We start from the raw sequence: 15,505 nt of genomic DNA on the forward strand, positions 1-15,505 counted from the left end.
GGTAGGCCTGATCACCAACAATTATGAGACAGCCAATAGGGAGGAGGTCAAAGACCTGGCCGTGTGGTGCCAGGACAACAACCTATCCCTCAACATGAATAAGAGATGATTGTGGACTACAGGAAAAGGAGGATCGAGCACGCCCCCATTCTCATTGACGGGGCTGCAGTGGAGCAGGTTGAGAGCTTCAAGTTCCTTGGTGTCCACATCACCAACAAACTGTCATGGTCCAAACACACTAAGACAGTCGTGAAGAGGGCAGGACAAAACCTTTTCCCCCTCAGGAGACTGAAAAGATTTGTCAAGGGTCCTCAGATCCTCAAAATCTTCCACAGCTGCACCATCGAGGGCATCCTGACTGGTTGCATCACTGCTTGGTTTGGCAACTGCTCTGCCTCCAACTGCAAGGCACTAATTAGGGTAGTGCGTATGGTCCAGTACATCACTGCGACCAAGCTTCCTGCCATCCAGGACCTCTATACCAGGTGGAGTGAGAGGATGGTCCTAAAATGTGTCAACGACTCCAGCCACCCTAGTCATAGACTGTTATCTCTGCTACCAAACGTCAAGCATTACTGGAGCGCCGGGTCTACCCCCAAGCCATAAGACTCCTGAACAGCTAATCAAATGGCTACCCAGTCCCCTCTTTTACGCTTCTACTACTCTCTGTTTATTATCTATGCATAGTCACTTTAACTCTACGTACATGTACATATTACCTCAATTACCTCGACTATCCAGCGCATATGACAAATAAAATTAGATTATTCACAATATAAAACCCCAATTCAGTATGTTATACATTGGTTCCTAAAACACTCAACTAAATATATGTCTCCACAGGTTGATACCACAAGCACCTGTTTCCACTGTGTGCCAGTGAGTGGTCAGGAAAGTGAAACATACAGTGCCTTGCGAAAGTATTCGGCCCCCTTGAACTTTGCGACCTTTTGCCACATTTCAGGCTTCAAACATAAAGATATAAAACTGTATTTTTTTGTGAAGAATCAACAACAAGTGGGACACAATCATGAAGTGGAACAACATTTATTGGATAATTCAAACTTTTTTAACAAATCAAAAACTGAAAAATTGGGCGTGCAAAATTATTCAGCCCCTTTACTTTAACCATCTTCCCTGTCCCTGCTGAAGAAAAGCAGGCCCAAACCTGATGCTGCCACCACCATGTTTGACAGTGGGGATGGTGTGTTCAGCTGTGTTGCTTTTACGCCAAACATAACGTTTTGCATTGTTGCCAAAAAGTTCAATTTTGGTTTCATCTGACCAGAGCACCTTCTTCCACATGTTTGGTGTGTCTCCCAGGTGGCTTGTGGCAAACTTTAAACGACACTTTTTATGGATATCTTTAAGAAATGGCTTTCTTCTTGCCACTCTTCCATAAAGACCAGATTTGTGCAATATACGACTGACTGATTGTTGTCCTATGGACAGAGTCTCCCACCTCAGCTGTAGATCTCTTCAGTTCATCCAGAGTGATCATGGGCCTCTTGGCTGCATCTCTGATCAGTCTTCTCCTTGTATGAGCTGAAAGTTTAGAGGGACGGCCAGGTCTTGGTAGATTTGCAGTGGTCTGATACTCCTTCCATTTCAATATTATCGCTTGCACAGTGCTCCTTGGGATGTTTAAAACTTGGGAAATCTTTTTGTATCCAAATCCGGCTTTAAACTTCTTCACAACAGTATCTCGGACCTGCCTGGTGTGTTCCTTGTTCTTCATGATGCTCTCTGCGCTTTTAACGGACCTTTGAGACTATCACAGTGCAGGTGCATTTATACGGAGACTTGATTAAGGTGCAGAGCAACTATCACTGAAGGAGATTGTGTGACAACCGTGCGAATGGAACCTACAGGTTTACTCTACCATCGAGACTATAAAAATAGCTGGTAAAATACACAGAGAATTTCTCCAAATGGTGAAAGGAAAACACACGAACAGTGATTCACAGTTTGATAGATGTCATTATTTGAGAACAGAAAACACATGAAACGGGAATAATCGTTCGATACAGGTCATCATATGCCTAGTTTAGAATTCACTCACATTCAATTTCCTTAAAAAAATGTTTTTACTGAATGTTTCATTAGCTTATAACATTATTTGTTTTCCATTCTTTGTATCTTAAGTGCTACATGTTTCCATCAGACATATCAGACTTTATGTACCAGAATCGTGAAAAACATATGAATTTTAAGGGTTCATAGTTGTTTGACAGATGTCATAATAATCGTTCGATACATATCATCATATTCCTAGTTTCTAATTCAATTTTTAGAATTTTTTTTACTATATCTTTCATTACCTTTTCACATTCTTTGTATTCTGTTCTATGTATCTTAAGTTCTGCATGTTTCCATCAGACATAACAGAATTTGTGTCACAAATTTGAACCCTCGCCTCCAATCGGAGACCAGAATACCCCTGTAACTATGATGGATTCTCACCTTGAGTCTGGCGCCTTAGACCACTCGGACATCCTGACACTTATAAATGTGTAAAATTCATATTTTTTCATGATTCTGTAACATAATGTCTGATATATCTGATGGAAACATGTAGATTATAAGAAACAAAGAAAAAGAAACAAAAAATGTTAAAAGCTAATGAAAGATATAGTAAAAAACATTTTTCAATGGAATTTGAGTAACTTATTGAATTCTAAACTAGGCATATGTTGACATGTATTGAACTATTATTCCCGTTTCATGTGTTTTCTGTTCTCAAACTATGACATCTATCAAACAATTAATCACTGTTCATGTGTTTTCCTGTTTCCATTTTCGGTTTTGACAAAGAGCTACTCTTTTTTTAAGGCAAAAGCTGTGTCAGAAGAGGGATTTGAACACTCGCCTCCAATCGGAGACCAGAATACCCCTGTAACTAGGAAGCATTCTCACCTTGAGTCTGGCGCCTTAGACCACTCGGCCATCCTGACAACTACAAAACCATAAAATTCATATTTTTTCACGATTATGTAACATAACATCTGATATGTCTGATGGAAACATATAGATAATAAGATTCAATGAAAAAGAAACAAAAAATGTTAAAAGCTAATGAAAGATATAGTAAAAAACATTTTTCAATGGAATTTGAGTAACTTATTGAATTCTAAACTAGGCATATGATGATATGTATTGAACTATTATTCCCGTTTCATGTGTTTTCTGTTCTCAAACTATGACATCTATCAAACTATTAATCACTGTTCATGTGTTTTCCTTTCACCATTTGGAGAATTTTTCGGTTTTGACAAAGAGCTACTCTTTTTTAAGGCAAAAGCTGTTTCAGAAGAGGGATTTGAAACCTCGCCTCCAATCGGAGACCAGAATACCCCTGTAACTAGGAAGGATTCTCACCTTGAGTCTGGCGCCTTAGACCACTCGGCCATCCTGACACTAATAAATCCTTAAAATTCATATTTTTTCATGATTATGTAACATAACATCTGATATGTCTGATGGAAACATGTAGATAATAAGATACAAAGAAAAATAAACAAAAAAATGTTAAAAGCTAATGAAAGATATAGTAAAAAACATTTTTCAATGGAATTTGAGTAACTTATTGAATTCTAAACTAGGCATATGATGATATGTATTGAACTATTATTCCCGTTTCATGTGTTTTCTGTTCTCAAACTATGACATCTATCAAACTATTAATCACTGTTCATGTGTTTTCCTGTTTCCATTTTTGGTTTTGACAAAGAGCTACTCTTTTTTAAGAAAAAAGCTGTGCCAGAAGAGGGATTTGAACCCTCGCCTCCAATCGGAGACCAGAATACCCCTGTAACTAGGAAGGATTCTCACCTTGAGTCTGGCGCCTTAGACCACTCGGCCATCCTGACAACTACAAAACCTTAAAATTCATATTTTTTCTCAATTATGTAACATAACATCTGATATGTCTGATGGTTACATGCAGATCTTAAGATACAAAGAAAAAGAAACAAAAAATGTTAAAAGCTAATGAAAGATATAGTAAAAACATTTTTCAATGGAATTTGAGTAACTTATTGAATTCTAAACTAGGCATATGTTGACATATATTGAACTATTATTCCCGTTTCATGTGTTTTCTGTTCTCAAACTATGACATCTATCAAACTATTAATCACTGTTCATGTGTTTTCCTTTCACCATTTGGAGAATTTTTCGGTTTTGACAAAGAGCTACTCTTTTTTAAGGCAAAAGCTGTGTCAGAAGAGGGATTTGAACCCTCGCCTCCAATCGGAGACCAGAATACCCCTGTAACTAGGAAGGATTCTCACCTTGAGTCTGGCGCCTTAGACCACTCGGCCATCCTGACAACTACAAAACCTTAAAATTCATATTTTTTCTCAATTATGTAACATAACATCTGATATGTCTGATGGTTACATGCAGATCTTAAGATACAAAGAAAAAGAAACAAAAAATGTTAAAAGCTAATGAAAGATATAGTAAAAAACATTTTTCAATGGAATTTGAGTAACTTATTGAATTCTAAACTAGGCATATGATGATATGTATTGAACTATTATTCCCGTTTCATGTGTTTTCTGTTCTCAAACTATGACATCTATCAAACTATTAATCACTGTTCATGTGTTTTCCTGTTTCCATTTTTGGTTTTGACAAAGAGCTACACTTTTTTAAGAAAAAAGCTGTGCCAGAAGAGGGATTTGAACCCTCGCCTCCAATCGGAGACCAGAATACCCCTGTAAGTAGGAAGGATTCTCACCTTGAGTCTGGCGCCTTAGACCACTCGGCCATCCTGACAACTACAAAACCTTAAAATTCATATTTTTTCTCAATTATGTAACATAACATCTGATATGTCTGATGGTTACATGCAGATCTTAAGATACAAAGAAAAAGAAACAAAAAATGTTAAAAGCTAATGAAAGATATAGTAAAAAACATTTTTCAATGGAATTTGAGTAACTTATTGAATTCTAAACTAGGCATATGTTGACATATATTGAACTATTATTCCCGTTTCATGTGTTTTCTGTTCTCAAACTATGACATCTATAAAACTATTAATCACTGTTCATGTGTTTTCCTTTCACCATTTGGAGAATTTTTCGGTTTTGACAAAGAGCTAGTCTTTTTTAAGGCAAAAGCTGTGTCAGAAGAGGGATTTGAACCCTCGCCTCCAATCAGAGACCAGAATACCCCTGTAACTAGGAAAGATTCTCACCTTGAGTCTGGCGCCTTAGACCACTCGGCCATCCTGACAACTACAAAACGTTAAAATTCATATTTTTTCACGATTCTGTAACATAACATCTGATATGTCTGATGGTTACATGCAGATCTTAAGATACAAAGAAAAAGAAACAAAAAATGTTAAAAGCTAATGAAAGATATAGTAAAAAACATTTTTCAATGGAATTTGAGTAACTTATTGAATTCTAAACTAGGCATATGTTGACATATATTGAACTATTATTCCCGTTTCATGTGTTTTCTGTTCTCAAACTATGACATCTATCAAACTATTAATCAGTGTTCATGTGTTTTCCTGTTTCCATTTTCGGTTTTGACAAAGAGCTACTCTTTTTTAAGGCAAAAGCTGTGTCTGAAGAGGGATTTGAATCCTCGCCTCCAATCGGAGACCAGAATACCCCTGTAACTAGGAAGGATTCTCACCTTGAGTCTGGCGCCTTAGACCACTCGGCCATCCTGACAACTACAAAACCTTAAAATTCATATTTTTTCACGATTATGTAACATAACATCTGATATGTCTGATGGTTACATGCAGATCTTAAGATACAAAGAAAAAGAAACAAAAAATGTTAAAAGCTAATGAAAGATATAGTAAAAAACATTTTTCAATGGAATTTGAGTAACTTATTGAATTCTAAACTAGGCATATGTTGACATATATTGAACTATTATTCCCGTTTCATGTGTTTTCTGTTCTCAAACTATGACATCTATCAAACTATTAATCACTGTTCATGTGTTTTCCTTTCACCATTTGGAGAATTTTTCGGTTTTGACAAAGAGCTAGTCTTTTTTAAGGCAAAAGCTGTGTCAGAAGAGGGATTTGAACCCTCGCCTCCAATCAGAGACCAGAATACCCCTGTAACTAGGAAAGATTCTCACCTTGAGTCTGGCGCCTTAGACCACTCGGCCATCCTGACAACTACAAAACGTTAAAATTCATATTTTTTCACGATTATGTAACATAACATCTGATATGTCTGATGGTTACATGCAGATCTTAAGATACAAAGAAAAAGAAACAAAAAATGTTAAAAGCTAATGAAAGATATAGTAAAAAACATTTTTCAATGGAATTTGAGTAACTTATTGAATTCTAAACTAGGCATATGATGATATGTATTGAACTATTATTCCCGTTTCATGTGTTTTCTGTTCTCAAACTATGACATCTATCAAACTATTAATCACTGTTCATGTGTTTTCCTTTCACCATTTGGAGAATTTTTCGGTTTTGACAAAGAGCTACTCTTTTTTAAGGCAAAAGCTGTGTCAGAAGAGGGATTTGAACCCTCGCCTCCAATCGGAGACCAGAATACCCCTGTAACTAGGAAGGATTCTCACCTTGAGTCTGGCGCCTTAGACCACTCGGCCATCCTGACACTAATAAATCCTTAAAATTCATATTTTTTCATGATTCTGTAACATAATGTCTGATATGTCTGATGGAAACATATAGATAATAAGATACAAAGAAAAATAAACAAAAAATGTGAAAAGCTAATGAAAGATATTGTAAAAAACATTTTTCAATGGAATTTGAGTAACTTATTGAATTCTAAACTAGGCATATGATGATATGTATTGCACTATTATTCCCGTTTCATGTGTTTTCTGTTCTCAAACTATGACATCTATCAAACTATTAATCACTGTTCATGTGTATTCCTTTCACCATTTGGAGAATTTTTCGGTTTTGACAAAGAGCTACTCTTTTTTAAGGCAAAAGCTGTGTCAGAAGAGGGATTTGAACCCTCGCCTCCAATCGGAGACCAGAATACCCCTGTAACTAGGAAGGATTCTCACCTTGAGTCTGGCGCCTTAGACCACTCGGCCATCCTGACAACTACAAAATGTAAAAATTCATATTTTTTCACGATTATGTAACATAATATCTGATATGTCTGATGGTTACATGCAGATCTTAAGATACAAAGAAAAAGAAACAAAAAATGTTAAAAGCTAATGAAAGATATAGTAAAAAACATTTTTCAATGGAATTTGAGTAACTTATTGAATTCTAAACTAGGCATATGTTGACATATATTGAACTATTATTCCCGTTTCATGTGTTTTCTGTTCTCAAACTATGACATCTATCAAACTATTAATCACTGTTCATGTGTTTTCCTTTCACCATTTGGAGAATTTTTCGGTTTTGACAAAGAGCTACTCTTTTTTAAGGCAAAAGCTTTGTCAGAAGAGGGATTTGAACCCTCGCCTCCAATCGGAGACCAGAATACCCCTGTAACTAGGAAGTATTCTCACCTTGAGTCTGGCGCCTTAGACCACTCGGCCATCCTGACAACTACAAAACGTTAAAATTCATATTTTTTCACGATTATGTAACATAACATCTGATATGTCTGATGGTTACATGCAGATCTTAAGATACAAAGAAAAAGAAACAAAAAATGTTAAAAGCTAATGAAAGATATAGTAAAAACATTTTTCAATGGAATTTGAGTAACTTATTGAATTCTAAACTAGGCATATGATGATATGTATTGAACTATTATTCCCGTTTCATGTGTTTTCTGTTCTCAAACTATGACATCTATCAAACTATTAATCACTGTTCCTGTGTTTTCCTGTTTCCATTTTCGGTTTTGACAAAGAGCTACTCTTTTTTAAGGCAAAAGCTGTGTCAGAAGAGGGATTTGAACCCTCGCCTCCAATCGGAGACCAGAATACCCCTGTAACTAGGAAGGATTCTCACCTTGAGTCTGGCGCCTTAGACCACTCGGCCATCCTGACACTAATAAATCCTTAAAATTCATATTTTTTCATGATTCTGTAACATAATGTCTGATATGTCTGATGGAAACATATAGATAATAAGATACAAAGAAAAATAAACAAAAAATGTGAAAAGCTAATGAAAGATATTGTAAAAAACATTTTTCAATGGAATTTGAGTAACTTATTGAATTCTAAACTAGGCATATGATGATATGTATTGCACTATTATTCCCGTTTCATGTGTTTTCTGTTCTCAAACTATGACATCTATCAAACTATTAATCACTGTTCATGTGTATTCCTTTCACCATTTGGAGAATTTTTCGGTTTTGACAAAGAGCTACTCTTTTTTAAGGCAAAAGCTGTGTCAGAAGAGGGATTTGAACCCTCGCCTCCAATCGGAGACCAGAATACCCCTGTAACTAGGAAGGATTCTCACCTTGAGTCTGGCGCCTTAGACCACTCGGCCATCCTGACAACTACAAAACGTAAAAATTCATATTTTTTCACGATTATGTAACATAATATCTGATATGTCTGATGGTTACATGCAGATCTTAAGATACAAAGAAAAAGAAACAAAAAATGTTAAAAGCTAATGAAAGATATAGTAAAAAACATTTTTCAATGGAATTTGAGTAACTTATTGAATTCTAAACTAGGCATATGTTGACATATATTGAACTATTATTCCCGTTTCATGTGTTTTCTGTTCTCAAACTATGACATCTATCAAACTATTAATCACTGTTCATGTGTTTTCCTTTCACCATTTGGAGAGTTTTTCGGTTTTGACAAAGAGCTACTCTTTTTTAAGGCAAAAGCTGTGTCAGAAGAGGGATTTGAACCCTCGCCTCCAATCGGAGACCAGAATACCCCTGTAACTAGGAAGGATTCTCACCTTGAGTCTGGCGCCTTAGACCACTCGGCCATCCTGACACTAATAAATCCTTAAAATTCATATTTTTTCTTGATTCTGTAACATAATGTCTAATATGTCTGATGGAAACATATAGATAATAAGATACAAAGAAAAATAAACAAAAAATTTGAAAAGCTAATGAAAGATATTGTAAAAAACATTTTTCAATGGAATTTGAGTAACTTATTGAATTCTAAACTAGGCATATGATGATATGTATTGCACTATTATTCCCGTTTCATGTGTTTTCTGTTCTCAAACTATGACATCTATCAAACTATTAATCACTGTTCATGTGTATTCCTTTCACCATTTGGAGAATTTTTCGGTTTTGACAAAGAGCTACTCTTTTTTAAGGCAAAAGCTGTGTCAGAAGAGGGATTTGAACCCTCGCCTCCAATCGGAGACCAGAATACCCCTGTAACTAGGAAGGATTCTCACCTTGAGTCTGGCGCCTTAGACCACTCGGCCATCCTGACAACTACAAAACGTAAAAATTCATATTTTTTCACGATTATGTAACATAATATCTGATATGTCTGATGGTTACATGCAGATCTTAAGATACAAAGAAAAAGAAACAAAAAATGTTAAAAGCTAATGAAAGATATAGTAAAAAACATTTTTCAATGGAATTTGAGTAACTTATTGAATTCTAAACTAGGCATATGTTGACATATATTGAACTATTATTCCCATTTCATGTGTTTTCTGTTCTCAAACTATGACATCTATCAAACTATTAATCACTGTTCATGTGTTTTCCTTTCACCATTTGGAGAATTTTTCGGTTTTGACAAAGAGCTACTCTTTTTTAAGAAAAAAGATGTGCCAGAAGAGGGAGTTGAACCCTCGCCTCCAATCGGAGACCAGAATACCCCTGTAACTAGGAAGGATTCTCACCTTGAGTCTGGCGTCTTAGACCACTCAGCAATCCTGACAACTACAAAACCTTAAATTCATATTTTTTCACAATTATGTAACATAACATCTGATATGTCTGATGGTTACATGCAGATCTTAAGATACAAAGAAAAAGAAACAAAACATGTTAAAAGCTAATGAAAGATATAGTAAAAAACATTTTTCAATGGAATTTGAGTAACTTATTGAATTCTAAACTAGGCATATGTTGACATATATTGAACTATTATTCCCGTTTCATGTGTTTTCTGTTCTCAAACTATGACATCTATCAAACTATTAATCACTGTTCATGTGTTTTCCTTTCACCATTTGGAGAATTTTTCGGTTTTGACAAAGAGCTACTCTTTTTTAAGAAAAAAGATGTGCCAGAAGAGGGAGTTGAACCCTCGCCTCCAATCGGAGACCAGAATACCCCTGTAACTAGGAAGGATTCTCACCTTGAGTCTGGCGTCTTAGACCACTCAGCAATCCTGACAACTACAAAACCTTAAATTCATATTTTTTCACAATTATGTAACATAACATCTGATATGTCTGATGGTTACATGCAGATCTTAAGATACAAAGAAAAAGAAACAAAACATGTTAAAAGCTAATGAAAGATATAGTAAAAAACATTTTTCAATGGAATTTGAGTAACTTATTGAATTCTAAACTAGGCATATGTTGACATATATTGAACTATTATTCCCGTTTCATGTGTTTTCTGTTCTCAAACTATGACATCTATCAAACTATTAATCACTGTTCATGTGTTTTCCTTTCACCATTTGGAGAATTTTTCGGTTTTGACAAAGAGCTACTCTTTTTAAGGCAAAAGCTGTGTCAGAAGAGGGATTTGAACCCTCGCCTCCAATCGGAGACCAGAATACCCCTGTAACTAGGAAGGATTCTCACCTTGAGTCTGGCGGCTTAGACCACTCGGCCATCCTTACAACTACAAAACGTTAAAATTCATATTTTTTCACGATTATGTAACATAACATCTGATATGTCTGATGGTTACATGCAGATCTTAAGATACAAAGAAAAAGAAACAAAAAATGTTAAAAGCTAATGAAAGATATGGTAAAAAACATTTTTCAATGGAATTTGAGTAACTTATTGAATTCTAAACTAGGCATATGATGATATGTATTGCACTATTATTCCCGTTTCATGTGTTTTCTGTTCTCAAACTATGACATCTATCAAACTATTAATCACTGTTCATGTGTTTTCCTGTTTCCATTTTCGGTTTTGACAAAGAGCTACTCTTTTTTAAGGCAAAAGCTTTGTCAGAAGAGGGATTTGAACCCTCGCCTCCAATCGGAGACCAGAATACCCCTGTAACTAGGAAGGATTCTCACCTTGAGTCTGGCGCCTTAGACCACTCGGCCATCCTGACAACTACAAAATGTTAAAATTCATATTTTTTCACGATTATGTAACATAACATCTGATATGTCTGATGGTTACATGCAGATCTTAAGATACAAAGAAAAAGAAACAAAACAAATTAAAAGCTAATGAAAGATATAGTAAAAAACATTTTTCAATGGAATTTGAGTAACTTATTGAATTCTAAACTAGGCATATGATGATATGTATTGAACTATTATTCCCGTTTCATGTGTTTTCTGTTCTCAAACTATGACATCTATCAAACTATTAATCACTGTTCATGTGTTTTCCTGTTTCCATTTTCGGTTTTGACAAAGAGCTACTCTTTTTTAAGAAAAAAGTTGTGCCAGAAGAGGGATTTGAACCCTCGCCTCCAATCGGAGACCAGAATACCCCTGTAACTAGGAAGGATTCTCACCTTGAGTCTGGCGCCTTAGACCACTCGGCCATCCTGACAACTACAAAACGTTAAAATTCATATTTTTTCACGATTATGTCACATAACATCTGATATGTCTGATGGTTACATGCAGATCTTAAGATACAAAGAAAAAGAAACAAAAAATGTTAAAAGCTAATGAAAGATATAGTAAAAAACATTTTTCAATGGAATTTGAGTAACTTATTGAATTCTAAACTAGGCATATGATGATATGTATTGCACTATTATTCCCGTTTCATGTGTTTTCTGTTCTCAAACTATGACATCTATCAAACTATTAATCACTGTTCATGTGTTTTCCTTTCACCATTTGGAGAATTTTTCGGTTTTGACAAAGAGCTACTCTTTTTTAAGGCAAAAGCTGTGTCAGAAGAATGATTTGAACCCTCGCCTCCAATCAGAGACCAGAATACCCCTGTAACTAGGAAGGATTCTCACCTTGAGTCTGGCGGCTTAGACCACTCGGCAATCCTGACAACTACAAAACCTTAAAATTCATATTTTTTCACGATTATGTAACATAATGTCTGATATGTCTGATGGTTACATGCAGATCTTAAGATACAAAGAAAAAGAAACAAAAAATGTTAAAAGCTAATGAAAGATATAGTAAAAACATTTTTCAATGGAATTTGAGTAACTTATTGAATTCTAAACTAGGCATATGATGATATGTATTGAACTATTATTCCCGTTTCATGTGTTTTCTGTTCTCAAACTATGACATCTATCAAACTATTAATCACTGTTCATGTGTTTTCCTGTTTCCATTTTCGGTTTTGACAAAGAGCTACTCTTTTTTAAGGCAAAAGCTGTGTCAGAAGAGGGATTTGAACCCTCGCCTCCAATCGGAGACCAGAATACCCCTGTAACTAGGAAGGACTCTCACCTTGAGTCTGGCGCCTTAGACCACTCGGCCATCCTGACAACTACAAAATGTAAAAATTCATATTTTTTCACGATTATGTAACATAACATCTGATATGTCTGATGGTTACATGCAGATCTTAAGATACAAAGAAAAAGAAACAAAAAATGTTAAAAGCTAATGAAAGATATAGTAAAAAACATTTTTCAATGGAATTTGAGTAACTTATTGAATTCTAAACTAGGCATATGTTGACATATATTGAACTATTATTCCCGTTTCATGTGTTTTCTGTTCTCAAACTATGACATCTATCAAACTATTAATCACTGTTCATGTGTTTTCCTTTCACCATTTGGAGAATTTTTCGGTTTTGACAAAGAGCTACTCTTTTTTAAGGCAAAAGCTGTGTCAGAAGAGGGATTTGAACCCTCGCCTCCATACGGAGACCAGAATACCCCTGTAACTAGGAAGGATTCTCACCTTGAGTCTGGCGCCTTAGACCAATTCGGCCATCCTGACAACTACAAAATGTTAAAATTCATATTTTTTCACGATTCTGTAACATAACATCTGATATGTCTGATGGTTACATGCAGATCTTAAGATACAAAGAAAAAGAAACAAAACAAATTAAAAGCTAATGAAAGATATAGTAAAAAACATTTTTCAATGGAATTTGAGTAACTTATTGAATTCTAAACTAGGCATATGATGATATGTATTGAACTATTATTCCCGTTTCATGTGTTTTCTGTTCTCAAACTATGACATCTATCAAACTATTAATCACTATTCATGTGTTTTCCTGTTTCCATTTTCGGTTTTGACAAAGAGCTACTCTTTTTTAAGAAAAACACTGTGCCAGAAGAGGGATTTGAACCCTCGCCTCCAATCGGAGACCAGAATACCCCTGTAACTAGGAAGGATTCTCACCTTGAGTCTGGCGCCTTAGACCACTCGGCCATCCTGACAACTACAAAATGTAAAAATTCATATTTTTTCACGATTATGTAACATAACATCTGATATGTCTGATGGTTACATGCAGATCTTAAGATACAAAGAAAAAGAAACAAAAAATGTTAAAAGCTAATGAAAGATATAGTAAAAAACATTTTTCAATGGAATTTGAGTAACTTATTGAATTCTAAACTAGGCATATGTTGACATATATTGAACTATTATTCCCGTTTCATGTGTTTTCTGTTCTCAAACTATGACATCTATCAAACTATTAATCACTGTTCATGTGTTTTCCTTTCACCATTTGGAGAATTTTTCGGTTTTGACAAAGAGCTACTCTTTTTTAAGGCAAAAGCTGTGTCAGAAGAGGGATTTGAACCCTCGCCTCCAATCGGAGACCAGAATACCCCTGTAACTAGGAAGGACTCTCACCTTGAGTCTGGCGCCTTAGACCACTCGGCCATCCTGACAACTACAAAAACCTTAAAATTCATATTTTTTCACAATTATGTAACACAACATCTGATATGTCTGATGGTTACGTGCAGATCTTAAGATACAAAGAAAAAGAAACAAAAAATGTTAAAAGCTAATGAAAGATATAGTAAAAAACATTTTTCAATGGAATTTGAGTAACTTATTGAATTCTAAACTAGGCATATGTTGACATATATTGAACTATTATTCCCGTTTCATGTGTTTTCTGTTCTCAAACTATGACATCTATCAAACTATTAATCACTGTTCATGTGTTTTCCTTTCACCATTTGGAGAATTTTTCGGTTTTGACAAAGAGCTACTCTTTTTTAAGGCAAAAGCTGTGTCAGAAGAGGGATTTGAACCCTCGCCTCCATACGGAGACCAGAATACCCCTGTAACTAGGAAGGATTCTCACCTTGAGTCTGGCGCCTTAGACCACTCGGCCATCCTGACAACTACAAAATGTTAAAATTCATATTTTTTCACGATTATGTAACATAACATCTGATATGTCTGATGGTTACATGCAGATCTTAAGATACAAAGAAAAAGAAACAAAACAAATTAAAAGCTAATGAAAGATATAGTAAAAAACATTTTTCAATGGAATTTGAGTAACTTATTGAATTCTAAACTAGGCATATGATGATTTGTATTGAACTATTATTCCCGTTTCATGTGTTTTCTGTTCTCAAACTACGACATCTATCAAACTATTAATCACTGTTCATGTGTTTTCCTGTTTCCATTTACGGTTTTGACAAAGAGCTACTCTTTTTTTAAGGCAAAAGCTGTGTCAGAAGAGGGATTTGAACCCTCGCCTCCAATCGGAGACCAGAATACCCCTGTAACTAGGAAGGATTCTCACGTTGAGTCTGGCGCCTTAGACCACTCGGCCATCCTGACAACAACAAAATGTTAAAATTCATATTTTTTCACAATTATGTAACATAACATCTGATATGTCTGATGGTTACATGCAGATCTTAAGATACAAAGAAAAAGAAACAAAACAAATTAAAAGCTAATGAAAGATATAGTAAAAAACATTTTTCAATGGAATTTGAGTAACTTATTGAATTCTAAACTAGGCATATGATGATATGTATTGAACTATTATTCCCGTTTCATGTGTTTTCTGTTCTCAAACTATGACATCTATCAAACTATTAACCACTGTTCATGTGTTTTCCTGTTTCCATTTTCGGTTTTTACAAAGAGCTACTCTTTTTTAAGAAAAAAGCTGTGCCAGAAGAGGGATTTGAACCCTCGCCTCCAATCGGAGACCAGAATACCCCTGTAACTAGGAAGGATTCTCACCTTGAGTCTGGCGCCTTAGACCACTCGGCCATCCTGACAACTACAAAACCTTAAAATTCATATTTTTTCACAATTATGTAACATAACATCTGATATGTCTGATGGTTACATGCAGATCTTAAGATACAAAGAAAAAGAAACAAAAAATGTTAAAAGCTAATGAAAGATATAGTAAAAAACATTTTTCAATGGAATTTGAGTAACTTATTGAATTCTA

At 35.1% G+C, this 15,505-nt stretch overlaps 21 non-coding genes across 21 annotated transcripts; all 21 read right to left on the reverse strand.

The window, feature by feature from the left end:
* Positions 1 to 3,757: 3,757 nt before the first annotated feature.
* trnal-caa (transfer RNA leucine (anticodon CAA)) lies at positions 3,758 to 3,869 on the reverse strand. Its single transcript has 2 exons — positions 3,832 to 3,869; positions 3,758 to 3,803 (listed from the first exon to the last, which is right to left on the reverse strand). It is a non-coding gene; the product is annotated as a tRNA-Leu (tRNA).
* A 349-nt stretch (positions 3,870 to 4,218) lies between these two features.
* On the reverse strand, positions 4,219 to 4,330 carry trnal-caa (transfer RNA leucine (anticodon CAA)). The gene is made up of 2 exons: positions 4,293 to 4,330; positions 4,219 to 4,264 (listed from the first exon to the last, which is right to left on the reverse strand). It is a non-coding gene; the product is annotated as a tRNA-Leu (tRNA).
* A 340-nt stretch (positions 4,331 to 4,670) lies between these two features.
* Positions 4,671 to 4,782, reverse strand: trnal-caa (transfer RNA leucine (anticodon CAA)). The gene is made up of 2 exons: positions 4,745 to 4,782; positions 4,671 to 4,716 (listed from the first exon to the last, which is right to left on the reverse strand). It is a non-coding gene; the product is annotated as a tRNA-Leu (tRNA).
* Positions 4,783 to 5,132: 350 nt separating this feature from the next.
* Positions 5,133 to 5,244, reverse strand: trnal-caa (transfer RNA leucine (anticodon CAA)). Its single transcript has 2 exons — positions 5,207 to 5,244; positions 5,133 to 5,178 (listed from the first exon to the last, which is right to left on the reverse strand). It is a non-coding gene; the product is annotated as a tRNA-Leu (tRNA).
* Positions 5,245 to 6,046: 802 nt separating this feature from the next.
* Positions 6,047 to 6,158, reverse strand: trnal-caa (transfer RNA leucine (anticodon CAA)). Its single transcript has 2 exons — positions 6,121 to 6,158; positions 6,047 to 6,092 (listed from the first exon to the last, which is right to left on the reverse strand). It is a non-coding gene; the product is annotated as a tRNA-Leu (tRNA).
* Positions 6,159 to 6,508: 350 nt separating this feature from the next.
* On the reverse strand, positions 6,509 to 6,620 carry trnal-caa (transfer RNA leucine (anticodon CAA)). The gene is made up of 2 exons: positions 6,583 to 6,620; positions 6,509 to 6,554 (listed from the first exon to the last, which is right to left on the reverse strand). It is a non-coding gene; the product is annotated as a tRNA-Leu (tRNA).
* A 350-nt stretch (positions 6,621 to 6,970) lies between these two features.
* Positions 6,971 to 7,082, reverse strand: trnal-caa (transfer RNA leucine (anticodon CAA)). Its single transcript has 2 exons — positions 7,045 to 7,082; positions 6,971 to 7,016 (listed from the first exon to the last, which is right to left on the reverse strand). It is a non-coding gene; the product is annotated as a tRNA-Leu (tRNA).
* A 350-nt stretch (positions 7,083 to 7,432) lies between these two features.
* trnal-caa (transfer RNA leucine (anticodon CAA)) lies at positions 7,433 to 7,544 on the reverse strand. Its single transcript has 2 exons — positions 7,507 to 7,544; positions 7,433 to 7,478 (listed from the first exon to the last, which is right to left on the reverse strand). It is a non-coding gene; the product is annotated as a tRNA-Leu (tRNA).
* Positions 7,545 to 7,883: 339 nt separating this feature from the next.
* trnal-caa (transfer RNA leucine (anticodon CAA)) lies at positions 7,884 to 7,995 on the reverse strand. The gene is made up of 2 exons: positions 7,958 to 7,995; positions 7,884 to 7,929 (listed from the first exon to the last, which is right to left on the reverse strand). It is a non-coding gene; the product is annotated as a tRNA-Leu (tRNA).
* A 350-nt stretch (positions 7,996 to 8,345) lies between these two features.
* Positions 8,346 to 8,457, reverse strand: trnal-caa (transfer RNA leucine (anticodon CAA)). The gene is made up of 2 exons: positions 8,420 to 8,457; positions 8,346 to 8,391 (listed from the first exon to the last, which is right to left on the reverse strand). It is a non-coding gene; the product is annotated as a tRNA-Leu (tRNA).
* Positions 8,458 to 8,807: 350 nt separating this feature from the next.
* Positions 8,808 to 8,919, reverse strand: trnal-caa (transfer RNA leucine (anticodon CAA)). Its single transcript has 2 exons — positions 8,882 to 8,919; positions 8,808 to 8,853 (listed from the first exon to the last, which is right to left on the reverse strand). It is a non-coding gene; the product is annotated as a tRNA-Leu (tRNA).
* A 350-nt stretch (positions 8,920 to 9,269) lies between these two features.
* trnal-caa (transfer RNA leucine (anticodon CAA)) lies at positions 9,270 to 9,381 on the reverse strand. The gene is made up of 2 exons: positions 9,344 to 9,381; positions 9,270 to 9,315 (listed from the first exon to the last, which is right to left on the reverse strand). It is a non-coding gene; the product is annotated as a tRNA-Leu (tRNA).
* A 1,723-nt stretch (positions 9,382 to 11,104) lies between these two features.
* trnal-caa (transfer RNA leucine (anticodon CAA)) lies at positions 11,105 to 11,216 on the reverse strand. The gene is made up of 2 exons: positions 11,179 to 11,216; positions 11,105 to 11,150 (listed from the first exon to the last, which is right to left on the reverse strand). It is a non-coding gene; the product is annotated as a tRNA-Leu (tRNA).
* Positions 11,217 to 11,556: 340 nt separating this feature from the next.
* trnal-caa (transfer RNA leucine (anticodon CAA)) lies at positions 11,557 to 11,668 on the reverse strand. Its single transcript has 2 exons — positions 11,631 to 11,668; positions 11,557 to 11,602 (listed from the first exon to the last, which is right to left on the reverse strand). It is a non-coding gene; the product is annotated as a tRNA-Leu (tRNA).
* An 801-nt stretch (positions 11,669 to 12,469) lies between these two features.
* trnal-caa (transfer RNA leucine (anticodon CAA)) lies at positions 12,470 to 12,581 on the reverse strand. Its single transcript has 2 exons — positions 12,544 to 12,581; positions 12,470 to 12,515 (listed from the first exon to the last, which is right to left on the reverse strand). It is a non-coding gene; the product is annotated as a tRNA-Leu (tRNA).
* Positions 12,582 to 12,931: 350 nt separating this feature from the next.
* On the reverse strand, positions 12,932 to 13,044 carry trnal-caa (transfer RNA leucine (anticodon CAA)). The gene is made up of 2 exons: positions 13,006 to 13,044; positions 12,932 to 12,977 (listed from the first exon to the last, which is right to left on the reverse strand). It is a non-coding gene; the product is annotated as a tRNA-Leu (tRNA).
* A 340-nt stretch (positions 13,045 to 13,384) lies between these two features.
* Positions 13,385 to 13,496, reverse strand: trnal-caa (transfer RNA leucine (anticodon CAA)). The gene is made up of 2 exons: positions 13,459 to 13,496; positions 13,385 to 13,430 (listed from the first exon to the last, which is right to left on the reverse strand). It is a non-coding gene; the product is annotated as a tRNA-Leu (tRNA).
* A 350-nt stretch (positions 13,497 to 13,846) lies between these two features.
* trnal-caa (transfer RNA leucine (anticodon CAA)) lies at positions 13,847 to 13,958 on the reverse strand. The gene is made up of 2 exons: positions 13,921 to 13,958; positions 13,847 to 13,892 (listed from the first exon to the last, which is right to left on the reverse strand). It is a non-coding gene; the product is annotated as a tRNA-Leu (tRNA).
* Positions 13,959 to 14,309: 351 nt separating this feature from the next.
* Positions 14,310 to 14,421, reverse strand: trnal-caa (transfer RNA leucine (anticodon CAA)). Its single transcript has 2 exons — positions 14,384 to 14,421; positions 14,310 to 14,355 (listed from the first exon to the last, which is right to left on the reverse strand). It is a non-coding gene; the product is annotated as a tRNA-Leu (tRNA).
* A 341-nt stretch (positions 14,422 to 14,762) lies between these two features.
* Positions 14,763 to 14,874, reverse strand: trnal-caa (transfer RNA leucine (anticodon CAA)). The gene is made up of 2 exons: positions 14,837 to 14,874; positions 14,763 to 14,808 (listed from the first exon to the last, which is right to left on the reverse strand). It is a non-coding gene; the product is annotated as a tRNA-Leu (tRNA).
* Positions 14,875 to 15,214: 340 nt separating this feature from the next.
* trnal-caa (transfer RNA leucine (anticodon CAA)) lies at positions 15,215 to 15,326 on the reverse strand. The gene is made up of 2 exons: positions 15,289 to 15,326; positions 15,215 to 15,260 (listed from the first exon to the last, which is right to left on the reverse strand). It is a non-coding gene; the product is annotated as a tRNA-Leu (tRNA).
* Positions 15,327 to 15,505: the final 179 nt, after the last annotated feature.

Source organism: Oncorhynchus clarkii, chromosome 30 (assembly GCF_045791955.1).
Source record: "Oncorhynchus clarkii lewisi isolate Uvic-CL-2024 chromosome 30, UVic_Ocla_1.0, whole genome shotgun sequence".
In the NCBI taxonomy this organism is placed as follows: Eukaryota; Metazoa; Chordata; class Actinopteri; order Salmoniformes; family Salmonidae; genus Oncorhynchus; species Oncorhynchus clarkii.